The sequence below is a fragment of the Lutra lutra genome, chromosome 4, assembly GCF_902655055.1.
Source record: "Lutra lutra chromosome 4, mLutLut1.2, whole genome shotgun sequence".
In the NCBI taxonomy this organism is placed as follows: Eukaryota; Metazoa; Chordata; class Mammalia; order Carnivora; family Mustelidae; genus Lutra; species Lutra lutra.
The window spans coordinates 107,590,820-107,606,171 of NC_062281.1; the positions used below are offsets into that span (position 1 = coordinate 107,590,820).

Consider the following 15,352-nt stretch of genomic DNA (forward strand, 5'->3'; position numbering starts at 1 on the left):
AGGTGAGATCTCATAAATCTTTTGAAACTTGGAAAATCCCCCTTCAAATATTTTATAAGAGGTATTTAGAACTAGTGAGCAAGTATAAGTTTTATTAATGCCTTTGTGGGTGTCAGTATCATACTAAGAAAACTAAGTTAGGATTACTGTTGGTATGGGAATTGGATAGTATTTCTTTTCTGGTATTTCACAAACAATATATTTAACCATAACATTTTTTCAATAGGAATAGACTTTAAGGGCGCCTGGGTGCCTCAACTGGTTAAGCATCTGCCTTTGGCTCAGTCATGATCCCAATGGCCCTGGGTTCGAGTCCCTCATCAGGCTCCCTGCTCAGCAGGGAGTCTGTTTATCCCTCTGCCCCTCCTCTCTGATTGTGCCCCACCCCACACTCTTTTTCTCTCTAAAAATTAAAACAAAACAAAACAAACCAAAAACCAAACCACACAGTCTTCTTAAAAAAAAAAAAAAAGAATACATTGTAAAAAATGTCACAAAAATATCTTATTTAAATTTCTTAAAGTTTTCAAATAATTGGCATTCACATAATCTCATTTTGATATGATTTTAAACTGAAGTTCACAGGATAAGTTCTATAATGTCCATTTTGCAAATGAAGAAAACACCTCCTGGAAATTAAATGATTGGATTGAACCAGTACTTTCACTTAAACCTAAGTCTTCTAATTCAAAGTCTTGTGATCTTCCCTCTGTTCTTTGTTTCCTTTGATATCTTACAGCAGCCTGCGTAATCACTGTCAACAGGACAGTAGAAATGGATTCTCATGCCATTCGGCAATGTATGACCTTAAGGAAAACAAATGAAATAGGATAGGTTTAACTTGGAATATTATCCTTTTTAATGGCATTTTGGAAAACCAGTACATTGACATTTTGATCTTTGCATGTACAATTACGATGATTCCCTGTTTATTATCATCCTATTTTTCTCTATTTGAGCAAGATTAAACTTTAAGTAGGAATTAAAATTCCGAATTCACCCTACATTACGTTATATATTAGCTTGTTATTATATTTTCATATTTATAAGTGTAGAATTTACTGACAAAATGGTGCTAATAAATTACCCTTTCTTTTCCCACTCATCTTTCTTAACAGCTTCATTGATAACATATTTCTCCAGATACCTACTTATTTACTCCCTTATAATCAATAATCACCGAGATGTGTCAAGTTCCTATGTTTATTTGCTAATTTTGAAGTACAACTGTGGAATTTCCTTACTGGACCTGTGAGTTTTGTGGGGGTGGTGAAGGGCTCTTTCTCTGCCACGACTGAGAAGAAATGATGCCTATTACAAATCTAATTGAAAATGTGAGGATCGCATGTCCCTATATTCCTAAAATCCTTCAAAATAACTATGGGATGCCACTGTGTCTTCCATGAAAGAACACAGCACAGTAGCTTTTTATGTGAGGCAAATTTTTGCCACTTGTTAAGGTAACTTTGATCTTTAGAATGATCTCACCATTATTGTGTTTAGACCTTGCGATTCTTTTCTGGGTCTGGCTTAGATCGTAGGAGAAAATTAGGAGTGGAATTTGGCTTTGAGATAGAATTGACTGCCAGTATGTTCCATCATTCAAATACTAGTTGTTCCATTAAATTTAGCTCAAATACAATCAACCCTCACTAAGCAAGATCCCCTCTTGGTCTAACCAATTCTCATTAATTGTTAGTTCTATAACTTTCACAGAGTCACACTATCAAACATACCTACCTGGAAACCTTTGCAACCATGTAAATCTGTTTTTTCAACTATTGTCAGAAAATTAAGAATATCCTTTACTTAACATAAACTGCTCTGATCTAACCAGGTACACCAACAATGATTTACTCACCATTGAATGTAATAGTGAAGAAAACTGCTAGAACTTTTATAAAAATTAAAATAATAAAACTCTTTTGAAAAGTGAATTGTGGTAGAAAGATATCTGGGATTCCTGCCAAGGTGTTTGCCCCTGTAAAATGCCTCCTGGATAATTCCATCATGTAGAGTATGAGAAGGAGGTTGAGAATATGACAGGATAATCGCTTCTGGCGTTATATGAGGTTACACAGCATTCTATTGTAATGATGGCTAAAATGAAAAATATGAGAAGTAAGTGTTGGTGAGGATGTGGAGAAAGAGGAACCCTCATGCACTGTTGATGGAAAGGTAAATTGTTGCAGCCACTGTGGAAAACAGTACAGCTATTCTTCAAAAAATTAAAAATAGAAACTCCTTATGATCTGGTAATTTCACTACTGGATATTTACCCAAAGAAAATGAAAACACTAATTTGAAAAGATATATGCACACCCATGTTTACTGCAGTAATATTTACAATAACCAACATATGGAAGCAACCAAAGAGTCCACTGATACACAAATGGATAAAGAAGTTGTGGTATATATACATACATATTAATATATTCATATGTATTACATACTCATAAAAAAGATGATATTGTTCCATTTGCAGCAACATGAATGGTCCTAGAGGGTATTATGCTAAGTGAAGTAAGTCAGACTGAGAAAGATAAATACCATATGATTTCACTCACGTGTGTAACTAAAAAAAAAAAAAAAGGAATAAATAAACAAAAAGCAGAATCAGACCTATAAATACTGGTAGTTGAGAATAAACTGATAATTGACAGGGGTAGGAGGTGGACAAAATGGGTGAAGGGGAGTGGGAAACACAGGCTTCCAGTTAGGGAATGAATAAGTTACAAGAATAAAAGGCAGAGCATAAGCAACATAGTTAATGGTATTATAATAGTGTATGGTGACAGAGGGAGCTACACTTTTGGTAGGCATATCATAATGTGTAAACTTGCTGAATCAGTATGTTGTAAGCCTGAAACTAACATAACATTGTGTCAGCTACACTCAAATTAAAAAAAACAACAACCATAAAAACATGTTTCAAAAGGAATTCAATTATAGTGGACTAGAGAGAGATTCTCTTGCTGACTTGAACTAATTTAGCTGCCATGTTAGGAGTGGGCCACATGGTTAGGACTTGAGGGCAAATCAAGTTGCTGAAAGTGTCCCCCAGTTTAGAGTCCTCAAGAAAGTAGGACTTCAGTCTGCCATGAGGAACTGAACTCTGCCCCCAACCAGTAAGCTTGGAAGAGGATACCAAACCTCAGATGAGACAGTGACCCTTATAAACTTTGATATCAGCCTAGTGAGATGCTAAGTAGAGGACCCAATTAATCTATACCCAAACTCCTATCCTAAATGCGAGCTAACACATTTGTATGTACTGTTTTAAGTGGCTAAATTTGTAGTAATTTTTACATAACAGAAGACTAATGCAAATATCTTATTTGGGAAATATAAGAATTCAATTAATTAAAATCCAATAATCATTATATAATTAACATATAGTTATAATATATATTTACTGATTATTTTAGTATCCTCTTTCTCACAGTAGTCTCAGTTTTGACAATAATTTATATGGTTAATCTATTCATGTACCATATTTAATTTGCTAGGAAATTCTGTTAGCTCTACCTTTCTCAAATTCCAATAATTTCTCCCACTTCCATTGCTACCACCAGAGCTAAGCCATCCTCACCACTTAATTGGAGGACTGAAAAAGTCTTATAATATGTTTCTTTATTTCTAATCTCATCCACCTGCATTTACATATACACCTGTACATTGATCCTCAACACAGATGATAAACTTAACATAGATCATGTCACCCCTAAGCCTGAAATTCTACAGTACTTCCTTATTTTCTTCAGAGTAAAAGCCAACATCTTTGCAATGATTATCAAGACCTATAAGGTCCAGCATTGTCTTTCTATCACTAGTTCCAATCTTTGAACACACTAGGTCTACTTGGAACTTAGAACCTTTTTTTCCTTTGGTTGTTCTTTCTGCCTTAAATGCTCTTTCCATAGATATTGGATGGCTAACTAACTCTTCTTTGTAACTTGACTTAAATCTGACCTTCAGTGATGTCCACCCTGGTCCAAACATTTTAGTGCAACAGATCACTACTCTCCTCCTTACTACTTTATTATATTCCCTCGCCTGCTTTTTTAAAATAGCACTTATTGTCTTCTAGCATATATTATTTGCCTACTCATTGCTTTTCCTCACTTCCAGTATAGTTTCCATGATTAGAAGAAATGTTAATAGGTTTGTATCAGGAATTGTGTTTGGTACTCAGACATACTCAATAAACATGTGTTGAATAAATAAATCCATGCAGGAAAAGTTTTCTTTCTAATCCTTGGCTATAGAAACCATCTGATATTTGCCTCAACTTGAATCAACACTTTCTTCCTTTTCTCAATGCTTCTGTGGATTATACCACCAGTTCTTTATAAATTTTAGGTTGAATTTAAACACACACATAAGGGGCACCTGGGTGGCTCAGTGGGTTAAGCCTCTGCCTTCAGCTCAGGTCATGATCTCAGGGTCCTGGGATCAAGCCCCATATCGGGCTTCCTGCCCAGCAGGGAGCCTGCTTTCCTCCTCTCTCTGTCTGCCTCTCTTCCTAATTGTAATCCCTCCTGCTGTCAAATAAATAAATATATTAAAAAAATAAATAAATAAACACACACATAAAAGCCATTCTTTACTTCTTTTAGATTTATATTTCCTTGATCATTTATTAAATAGATCTATGAGGGACCTTGTCTTTCCCAATTTTGGGAATGTTTGGCCCATGTTTGGCACATACCTTGCACAGATAGATGCTCAATTATTGAAACTGTAAGACTTGCATAAGAGACATAGGTGAACCTAGCAGTAATTTCTTAGGCAATTTTTTAGAATTTGCTTAAACTGCTCATTTAGAAAACACTGATGAGATGTTGGGGAGAATCCACCTAGATAGTATTAGACAAAAATTGATTTGGATTTTTAAAAAAAATGGTATTTTTTGGCAATTAATCAAGTGGATAAGTCACATATGTGTAATTACAAATAAATTATACTGATATTCCTTTAATTAGTATGGGTAAAGAATAAAGTGACCTTTTAATGAGAAATGCTTTATATTTCTATATATATTTAGAGTATATTTTAAAAAAAGTCCTCCAACTTTGCATTATCAGAATACAGACATGTGTCTTTTTTTTAGTCTATGGGGGCTGATGGGGTCTTGAAAAAAAGTAGCTTGAGTTACTACAAAGGTAGATGAGAGGACCTAGTATGTATGAGTCTAACTACTTATTTTACCCATTTTGACATTTAACAGGCTTCCTTGTTTCTTGGTCAGTCCCTCTGCAAATTAAAATTTTGTAATGGAAGTGACACAACATAACTCCTATAATTCCCCTAATAATACTGAGAATCTTTTCTCAATAAATTAACACTGTCATTTTTATTATTTAAAAGTAGTGATGTAATGCCATCATTTAGAGCTTGACTTATTTTACTAAGTTGTTTTTTTTTTTTTAAGATTTTATTTATTTATTTGACAGAGAGAGACACAGAGCAAGAAAGGGAACACAAGCAGGGGGAGTGGGAGAGGGGGAAGTAGGCTTTGCCCAGAGCAGGGAGCCCGATGTGGGGCTCAATCTCGGGACCCTGGGATCATGACCTGAGTTGAAGGCAGACACTTAATGACTGAGCCAGCCTGGTGCCCCTTTACTAAGTTATTTTAATGTAGATAATACTTTATGAGTCACCTATAAGATATTAAATTTAATAACTAAGTCAGCTGACAAAAACGACATTAAGATGTCTTATCTGTCAGGGACATATTATTGACTTTATTTCAGTGGGTCTATAATAGCTTTAAAATTAAAGGTAACTGAGCTATGTGGGGCTTATTCTCCTACAGGGAATAATGGATAATCCACAGCACATCAGTCTTAGAAGTCATTAAATAATTCTTCATTAAGGAGAATCGTGATGAGAAGGCAGAGAAGAAAAAAATCTTTGCAAATTTTAACTAGTAGCTTCTACATATTAAAAAAAGAAGAAAGGCAAAGGAAATAAAAATCTAAGAAAAGGAGGAATGACCTTAACCAGGAGTTTAAATTCAACCTAAAAAATCAAATACAATATGATATAATCTGTGGAAGAGTGGGAGATGAAGGAAGTGCAGGTGGTTCAAGCTGGGGCAGGTGGCATGAGGTTGCTCCAGGCAAAGAATATTATTTCAGCTTCAGGCATTTTGAACTGACAGCTGGGTAAGGAGAGAAAAAACTAAGGTCATTTATGTATATTATTAAAGTTTTGAGAAGGAACTGGTAAAAGTTTCTGATGACTTGGGTATCACGAAATCCTACCTGACTAATACTTGTCAGAAAAAGGTGATCAGTACTGTAAAATGCAGGTCATATCCTAATCTGTAATCACATGCAGAGTTTGAATGATGAGTCAATGGTGAATATACTGAATAAGAACGTTTTACAATATAAATAAATTAAATAACTCTAGATCTAGCAAGAAAAATGTTACATAATTACCATTATTGTACCTGGCTTTAAGATTTTCTGGTAGGTCTCTTAGAAGGAATTTGCAGATAAACTATTATGTAGTCATTTCTTCAACACATTTATTTAAATGTGCGGCATAAATTTTATTTAGCCTTCTTGCCCAACCTTTTACAGAATTTTTACAATAATTTCTACATAGACATTAGTAACAAAGAAATTTAGTAACAAGTACTTAGATATTAATATGTGAAATTTAAGGTGCAGCTTTTTCCATTTACACAATGCCAATCTGTAAAATGCTAAATTTTCCATTAATAACATAAATATAAGAAACTGAACAAAACCCCAACATTTCCCTCACTGTATAGTAATGTCACATTTCTCACAATTTAAACAGATCACCACATAACATTATTATTTGGGCATTGATGCATTTGTTTATGCCCACCACACCCACTAGAATATAAACCATGTTTTTCATATGAGATCCTTAGGGCTTAGAACAGTGCCATGTATACAGAAGGCACTTAAGAATAAATACATCCAGGACATGTTGCCAAAAGCCTTCCTGATTAATATAAAAGAAACTTAAAAGGAATCATGAGGTCACATTATTCTACCTTTCTATATTTAACCATATGAACAAGGACAGAGACCAGAAGCAAGGTCTGAATACAGTTAAATCATAAAGAAGACATACACTATACTTGGCTTTGGAAGATAAATCATCAAGTTAGACAAAATTAGAACCCTAGCTAAATTATTTTGGAAAGTTGCTACTTAAAGACTTTGATGATGGGATGGCTCTGGGGTAGGTTAAAATGCATAGTCCCAAAGATCCATTGGCTTCATGTAGGAAGTAATGAGAGGAGTCATTTACAAATAAAGAATAAAAAGGTAAGGACAGGAAGTTTTTAGTCTTTGGTGTAAACCAGGATTTTAAGATATGTGCAAAATTAATTGTAGTTAGGGAAAAATCTTGCTTGATATTAGTTATTATGTATTGGTAGAATGTACTTAACTTAGGTTTGCTATGTTATATATCCTTTTCCTGTATATGACTGTAGTCATTGGTTGAATGGTTTAAACAGTTTGAGTATTACAGTGAAAACTCTGAACTTTATTTTATTTTTTTAAAGAGAAATATGAAAAAAATGTAACTTGTCTTAATGCTTTCATTAATTCAGAAAAAACAAATTTACTGGCTCTTGAAAATACTCCTACTGGGGCACCTGGGTGGCTCAGTGGGTTAAGCTGCTGCCTTCAGCTCAGGTCATGATCTCAGGGTCCTGGGATCAAGTCCCGCATCGGGCCCTCTGCTCAGCAGGGAGCCTGCTTCCCTCTCTCTCTCTCTGCCTGCCTCTCCGTCTACTTGTGATCTCTCTCTGTCAAATAAATAAATAAAATCTTAAAAAAAAAAAGAAAGAAAGAAAATACTCCTACCAACTATCCAAACTGTGGTAATAGTGTCCAAACCACCATAAGCTAGAACTATAAATATTAACCCTATGTTAACAAGAGTGGAAATTTACTGAGTGCTTACTATGTACTATGTGACAGGAGCTCTTGTAATTACCTTTTATATGTATAGGCTCGTTAACCCTTGGAAAATAATATCCTTGCTTTTCAACTGGGGAATCGAGGGCAGAAAAATACCTAGTGAATTGCCTCATGGCATGCAAAACCAAAGGGAATCTGGGAAGTTTTACTTGGAACTTTGGTCTTAATCATCATGTTTTACTGACTTCCATTAAGATACCATGAGCACAAAGCACAATATTTATTATAATTTTTCCACTGGATTTCAGAATACATCAAAGATGTAATGGGAAATAGAATTATCAAGATTTAAATGAAACTATCTCACATAATATTTCCAAATTTCACTTGGGGAAAACATCCCCACATTTAAAAAAATGTTTTCTTTCCTTCCTTCCTTCCTTCCTTCCTTCCTTCCTTCCTTCCTTCCTTCCTCTCTCTCTCTCTCTCTCACTTTCTTTCTTTCTTTTATAATCTCTACACTAACCCTGGGGCTCAAACTCACAATCTAGGTGGCATGTGTATGTACACACACACACGTGCACACACAAAGATAATGTTCATAAGTTATAGGAAATGATGAAACAAATAGAGTCAGATCTTAATAAAAAACTATTGTATGAAGGAGAATGAAACTGGATGGTGTCTGTGCATATGAGTATGTGTAGAGATTGAAATTTATAGATATCTCAGGGCACCTGGGTGTCTGCCTTCGGCTGGGGTCATGATCCCAGGGTCCTGGGATTGAGTCCCATGTTGCGCTCCCTACTCAGCAGGAAGCCTGCTTCTCCCTTTCCCACTCCCCTTGCTGTGCTTCCTCTCTTGCTGTCTCTCTGTGTCAAATAAATAAATAAAAATCCTAAAATAAATATACCATATATCTATATCTATTTATATCTATATATCTATCTATGTATACATGCTCACAACATAATTACTTTAAAAAAAAATCTCCAAAACTGAGATATACCTTAAGCAACCCACAAGCAGATAAATAAACATACATAACAGAATAGTTCAGAGATACAGCTCAGCTGAGAAGTTCCATCACCCATACATGGGGAACATAGCAAGAGTGAAGAGAAGGAAATATAGGGAATATCGGGGACAATCAGAGCTGAGCTTTTTTTCCAAAACTGACAAGAAACACATAGTTTCTTCATTTGTCTTCTTCAGATGGACAGCACACCAAATACCAAGCAAGACAGACTTTTTTTTTCTTTACACACAGTTATATCACAGAAAAATAACAAAGAATAAAGAGAAAGGCGTGCCTGGGTGGCTCAGTGGGTTAAGCAGTCAATTCTTATTTTGGCTCAGGTCATGATCTTGGGGTGCTAGGATCAAGCCCCACGCTGGGCTCCACATTCAGCAGGAAGTCTGTTTGAGGACTCTCTCTCCCTCTACCCCTCCCCCCCACTTGCTCACACTCTCTGTCTGTCTCTCTCTCTGTGTAAAATAAATAAACAAATCTTTAAAAAAGAATAAAGAGAAAAATCTTGGAAGCTGGGAAGAAAACAGCAAACAAATTATAGTAACAGATTATTAATCAGTAAGAAATAAGACTCAGCTAATAAAATGAAGCTAAATACAGACATTTTCAAACATTTAACATAAAGGATTTACCACCTAAATAGTTGGTCCTAAGGGAAGACAAATCTAGAGAGAGAGAAAAGAAAATGAAACATTTCCACTTTATCTGTACTCTTTTGTACTTTTAATGGAAAATATAAAGCAAATAAAACAAAATTGTTAGGATTCATTGGTTCCAAGAGTTTTAAAAATTGTTATTTATTCTTTTAGTCATGTTATTGTTTTCTTTACTTCTAATTTTTTTTTTTTTTTACTAAAAAAAGAGAAGAATAAATGCATTATCTGTCATTCCCTTTCATTCTTATGCTTGATTTTCTACAAATATAAGGCATGGTAGTGAGTAAGCACACTCAACATTCTAACTCTCCTACAGGTAGCAGTATAATAATAATAATAATAATAATAATAATAATAATAAAAAGAAGAAGGATGAGGAGGAAGAAGAAGAAGGAGAAGAAGAAGGGGCACCTGGGTGGCATAGCATCTGACTCGGTTTTGGCTCGGGTGGTGATTTTAGGGTCATGAGATTGAACCCCTCATTGGGTTCTAAGCTCAGTGATAATTCTGCTTGAGATTTTGTCTCCCTCTCCCTCTGTCCCTCCTACTCATGCTTTCTCTAAAATAAATAAATACATCTTTAAAAAAGAAGAAGGAAGAGGAGAGAAGAAACAAATAATGAATGACTAGGTCTCTAAAAAATAGTTTGGATTGAAATAAAAAAACATGTATGAAAAAATTAACAATCACTGCTTCATTCAATTTCAGGAAAACAAAATACAATGAAATTATGATACTGAACTCTTTTGTCTGTGAAACATGTTAATATATTGAAAATCTGAGAAATGTACATTCAAAGACTGTGCAAGCAAAGATAATTTTAGAGGAGCAGTTTGAGATCTTTGTACTTCCTCTAACAAAAACCTTTCTCTCATGATGCAAAAGAAACATATTCTTCATTCATCCCAAATCTCATTATGCTCTATTGCTCTGAAATACAAAAATTTCTGGGGTACAAAAAATAGAACATTTTCTTTAATAACTAATTAATGCATTGTAAATACACAAAACTATTTGTCTTTCCTGCCTTTTAAGTTCTGTTAAGGGTAGATAGATGGAAATAGGATATTTTGACTTGTGATAGGATATTTTGAACTTAGACATAAGTGGTGGAGTGCTGCTATAGGAGTAATGCTAATTTTTGCATAATGAATTAATCTCTTCCATTCCACGATTATTGTCAAAGAATGCATCTCTCATTAGAGAGTCCCATGACAGAAAAGCATCATTAGGAGAAATATTTTACGCTAAAAATGGCTATTACCCCTATGTTTTTGAAAGTAAACCTTTTTTTTTTTCCCCCAGCTAGTGTTAAAACTTATTCCTAGGTTAGCTAGGTCATTAGCTAGAAAGAAAAGTACCATTCACCAGCCAAGACAGAAAAGATGAGGAAAGTTAATTCTTTGTTTCCTAGGACAATTAAAGTTTTCAACATATATTGGTTAAAACCCAAGTATAAAACTTTTAAGGAATTGCAATTTGGGTATATACTATTGAATAAAACATTTAAAACCATTTTGTCAACTGTATTTTGAAATATTCTTTTTTTTTTTTTAAAGATTTTATTTATTTATTTGACAAACAGAGATCACAAGTAGGCAGAGAGGCAGGCAGAGAGAGAAAGGGGGAAGCAGGCTCCCTGTCGAGCAGAGAGCCTGACGCGGGGCTCGATCCCAGGACCCTGAGACCATGACCCGAGCCGAAGGCAGAGGCTTTAACCAACTAAGCCACCCAGGTGCCCCTATTTTGAAATATTATAATGAAAGGCAATCTTTATCATTTCCCTTTATTAACAAAAACAAAAATTATGTACAACCTTCTGCATCTATTATTTTTCAGCATAGAAATGTTTCTCTTTTATTGAATAAATAGGAATATTTTGATAATGATATCTAATGTAACTAATAAAATTTGTTCTGATTGTAGACTAGATTCCTCTTATTTAAACCAAGATGTACAAACTGGAGTCCAATATATTTGCACAAACACACCCAGGCAACTTTAACCTGGTGTTGCTTACTATCAAGAATGCATTTTTATGGATCCTTCATCACCAGTGGATGTTATCATGCATCTCAGGGGAATGGTGTTGTGCTCCTATGAACCAAAGAGCAGCCTCGGGGCAGAAAGGCTGAAACAATCTTATTTTCTTTTGCTGACAACATTAGGTCTTCTGAATATTTGCTGCAGTTGCTAAGGGGTTCCTCTCAGTTACAGCAAATTTGTAATGAAGATACAACTTTTATCATCCCATCTTTTCTTTCTCTCTGATACTCACTCTATGTTAGTAACCTCTGCCTGCTCAGATAGCAAAATTACAGATTGCCTACTTATCTAGCAGCCATTGTTAAATACATGGCCACCTCTATAGATAGCGGATGATGGACCTTCCAATTCATTCACTACTCAAGATTATAGAGCAGACCATTAATGAATACACTGTTCCATCTTACATAACAATATTACGGCCATGGCCAGAGGGTCTGAAATGATTCCCACATTCTCGTTCTAATGCTACTGGCAACATCAGTCTTTTAGCAAGACTGAATTGCAAGAGGATTTCTTCAAAACATCTTAGAAGCTGTGATGGATTTACAGTTACTTGAAATGGTCGTAGTTTGTCCAGACATCACCTGAGAAGCCCAACAAAGTGGATTTAGTAATGTTGAATATCAGAATAAAAAAGAAATACTCAATAATAATGATTTTGCCTATCCCTTCATTTTAGAGCCATTCTTTCTTTTTATTTCTCATAGCTGCCTATAGCATAGCTACCCATGTTTTCTCTTAATTCAAAGAAATGCTAGGTAAAAGAGATAAAAAACGTACTGTAAAACACACAGCCACACTTACAAGAAAAAGACAGAGAGACAGTAAGTACCATAATGACTCTGAGAAGCAATGAATAGGGACATGGACAGAAGGATAAAGCCAGTGACACTAGAGAGTAGAGAATAAGGGTCAGTCTACATAGGTATACACAAGCAAAGGGATTAAAATAAGCCCAATGAGAGACAGGAAGTCAGATCTGGATTTTCTTAAATGATGATAGAAACTTTGACCAAGCAAGTGAACAGAGTTCTAAAACAGTTCAACTAAACAGATATATAAGTACTAAGGAACATTTTCTTTTTTCTATAAAAGTTAAAGTGTCCAGTGAGACAGTATTTATGGTTGCTATGAGTTCTTGTCATTTTTTACAGGTCCTTTCCTCAGTAAAAAAATAGTATGACTATGCTGGGATAAAGATGAATACAGACTAGGCTAGATTCATGGTTATATAATCATTATTATTATATTTTAAAAGATATTAAAATAAAAATATTTTAAAAGATATTAAAATATAATAATAATGAATATATAATATTTTAAAAGATATTAAAATGAAAATGAATAAGGGGCTGTTTTAAATAATGTGGTGAGCACATTGTAGTTCGCAACCAGTGAGTCACACTTTAGTACACTCCCTTTCACTGGAGTGCAGGTGGAATCTGACAAAGATAATGGGATGTCACTCCCATGACTGTATTTGTTATATAAGACTCTTAGCCACTGAGAGATAGATTCTCCTGATGGCCCTGAAGAAGCAAGCTTCCATGTGGCAAGAAGGTCTGTGGGAGGACCACATGGCAGGGAACTATGGTAGCCTTCAGAATCTGATGGTCGCTGGCCTTAAGCCAATGTCAGTAAGGAGAATCCAGGACCCTCACTTACAGAGTCACAATGAAATGAATCCCAACAATAACCTAAATGAACTTGGAAGAATATTCTTCTCCAGACAAGTCACCAGAAGAAAATACAGGTTGGCCAATACCTTGGCTACTGCCTTTTAAGACAGGAGCAGAGTCCAGCTAAGCCATGCCTGGACTCTTGGCTTATGAAACTGTAAAAAAAATAAGTATGTTGTTTTCAGCTGGTAAGTTTTGGTTATTCATTATACAATAAAAGAAAAATACATGAATAAGAAATAAAAAGTATAAAAAAAAAACTTGGGAAATGGTGACATCCACCTATTTAAATAAAAATTCACCCATAAACAACTGATGAACAGAACACATAGTAGATACAACACAGCCAAAAAAAGAATTAGTAAATTGGAGAATAAATATAAATAGCCTGAGATGAAGCATGTAGAGATATAAATGGAAAATATAACAAATAGTTGCAGAGATACTGTGGTTAGAATGAATAGCTCTGCGACAGAGCTAAAGGAAGTAAAGGGAGGGGATACTGAGAAGAAGGGAAAGGAATATTTGGAGACTATGTGAAGATGAAGGAATATTATGATTGAATATTTTCTAGCACCATATGATGTTTGAATTCCTTGGCTAAAAGCATTACCAAGTTATAATAGCAAGTTAAGTAAATTTTAGAAAAACCACCACATAGCCAAGCCATACTGAAATTGTAGAACCTTAAATACAAAGACAAATATGAAAATCAATCAAAGAGAAAAGACAGATCTGCAAAAGTATGACAATCAAATTGATAGAGATGTTTTATAAACAGGAATGGATCAATAAACATTGGAGTCATAGCTTCAAAGTTAAGTGGAAAACAACATTTAATTGGAACGTGGTTACTCTCTACTGTTATCTGAGTGGAAGGACACACTGTCAACATGAGTGCAAATGATACAGAAATTTACTCCCTACAGACTCTCAGTGAAAGGACTACTCATTCATTAGTTTGAAAATTTAATTCAGTAGAAAAATTAATCTGGAAATAAAAAAGGGAGAGCAGCTATGGCAAACAAAGAAATTCATGCGGCAAATCAGAAGATGATAATGAATGATAATTTACAGTAAACATTAAGTAATACAAATGCAAATTTCCTATTCAAAACAAACTGGAGTTGAAAGTATAGATAAAAACAACATAGCAAAGGAAGAGGGAAGTTCAAAGAGAAATCATTCCATTTTGATTTCTTTCTTATTCTACAAGAAGTCAAAGATTCTGATCAATTTTAATTAGAGATTAACATATTTTTGCTAAAATGTTGACTGTGCTATGGGAAGAATAAAGTATATATTCTATAAATCATTAAAGAAAAATGTATATGAAAAGGACTTTGTTAATTCTGCAAAATCAAGATATTGAAAAAAAGTAACAAAAACATCACAAATAAAAAGTATAATTAAAGGTGATAATAACTGCCAATCTCCATAATCACTATAGTCACACATTAAGCGGATCTGTTAAAAATGAGAAAGCTTCCCTTGAAATTATGTCCTGTGTTAAGAAATAGAAACTAAGTACAACTTCACAGAATAAAATGGATAGAAGGAGAGGCACCTGCAAAAGAGCAATCCCCTCCCTTCCAAAATTCTTGTGTTTCAAGACCTATATTAAAAAAATAAACCCAAGTCAAAATTATTAAGTGGGAAAATTTGTACTAAGAAAAGAGTATACAAGTAATATTTTAAAAGAGTCATAAATACACATTAGCTAAAATGTAGTCAAATTATAGAGAAAAATATGGATAAACAAAACCCACACATACATACGAATTTCACAATTCCACAACTGTAATACAAAAAACACACCTTCCCAGCCAAAAGTTATTTAGTAGATAAAAGACTGGTATGATATAATTTAAATGCTCTCATAAGCCTAATGTTGATGTAGGAATATAATATGTAAGGGACTCTTGAGTCCCAGTACTATTCAGTGATGAGGACGTCAAATCTATCAAGTACTTCTTGCATTTTATAAGATTGAGAAGTAGATATATTTTCTTACAG

At 34.3% G+C, this 15,352-nt stretch overlaps 1 long non-coding RNA gene across 1 annotated transcript in view; it reads right to left on the bottom strand.

Moving 5' to 3' along the window:
- Positions 1–573: 573 nt before the first annotated feature.
- The window catches only part of LOC125096789 (uncharacterized), a 79,407-nt gene continuing 64,628 nt past the window's right edge, over positions 574–15,352 (bottom strand). The window contains exon 3 of the long non-coding RNA XR_007126393.1: positions 574–806. This is a non-coding gene — a long non-coding RNA (uncharacterized LOC125096789). The remainder of the gene's footprint in view (positions 807–15,352) is intronic.